A 1,158-nucleotide genomic window follows, 5' to 3' on the forward strand; every position below is an offset into this window, starting at 1 on the left:
GAAATCTCCCACAGAACTGTCTGGAAGAGATTAGACTTCTGCATGAGTGCTCCTGCTCTCCTTCCAAAGCTAATGTTTATATATGTGTGTGTGTGACAGAGTCTCATGTTGTCACCCTCAGTAGGGTGCTATAGTATCATAGCTCACAGCAACCTCAAACTCCTGGGCTCAAGCAGGCCTCTAACCTCAGCCTCCCAAATACCTGGGACTACATGTGCCAGCTATTTTTTTTTTTTTTTTTTTTTGGGTGACAGAGTCTCATGTTGTCACCCTCAGTAGGGTGCTATAGTATCATAGCTCACAGCAACCTCAAACTCCTGGGGTCAAGTAGGCCTCTAACCTCAGCCTCCCAAATACCTGGGACTACATGTGCCAGCCACGATATCAGCTATTTTTAGAGACATAGTCTCAGTCTTGCCCACAGTGGTTTGGAACTCCTGAGCAATCCACCCTCCTTGGTGACCCAGAGTGCTAGGATTATAGGCCTGAGCCACCACACTGGGCCAAATGCCCCAATTTTTTAAAACACAAAGGAGGTGAATTTAAATAAAGAACTTTGTATTTGGGGGCCTTATTCTATAATCATTAAAACCTGTGTTTCTGGAATTCGGGCCAGAAACCTGGTATTCTTTCGCTTGAGAAGAACCAAAGATCCATTGGTTTCTCTATAGATCACGAAAAGTTAAACATAAACATAGTGATGAAAAAATCCCTCTGAACTCTGCTCCTGTTTTTTATGTGTTGCTTCTGTCTTGTTTCTATTTAGCTTTTTCTTGTGAGAGAGAGAGAGTGCGTGTCTTGGAATTTGGGGGACATTTAGTGGCAGCCTCCCATGGTATTTTTGTGAAGATTAACTCACTCACTGTGACGTCCCAGCACGGTGCTCTGTGACATGCTTGTGAGCCCTGGCCCCTGCTCAGCAGATGCCACATTAGCACATGTGTACGTGCTGTTTGACAGATGCAGACTCCCTCAGACCTTGCTGCCTTCTCCAGCTTCTGTATGTAAATGTTGAATGGGCAGCAAAGAATGTGATCTTTCAGGACAGTATTTGTGTTGTGCTGAGAGTGTTGGGTGTGAGGGACTCTGCACTGTGCCTGCTGTCTCTAGCTGAGTGCTGCTGATAATGGGTCTGGGAGTGCCTCCTCTGCATTTAGA

The sequence above is a fragment of the Otolemur garnettii genome, unplaced genomic scaffold (assembly GCF_000181295.1).
Source record: "Otolemur garnettii isolate 467f Iridium unplaced genomic scaffold, OtoGar3 scaffold00360, whole genome shotgun sequence".
Classification (NCBI taxonomy): Eukaryota; Metazoa; Chordata; class Mammalia; order Primates; family Galagidae; genus Otolemur; species Otolemur garnettii.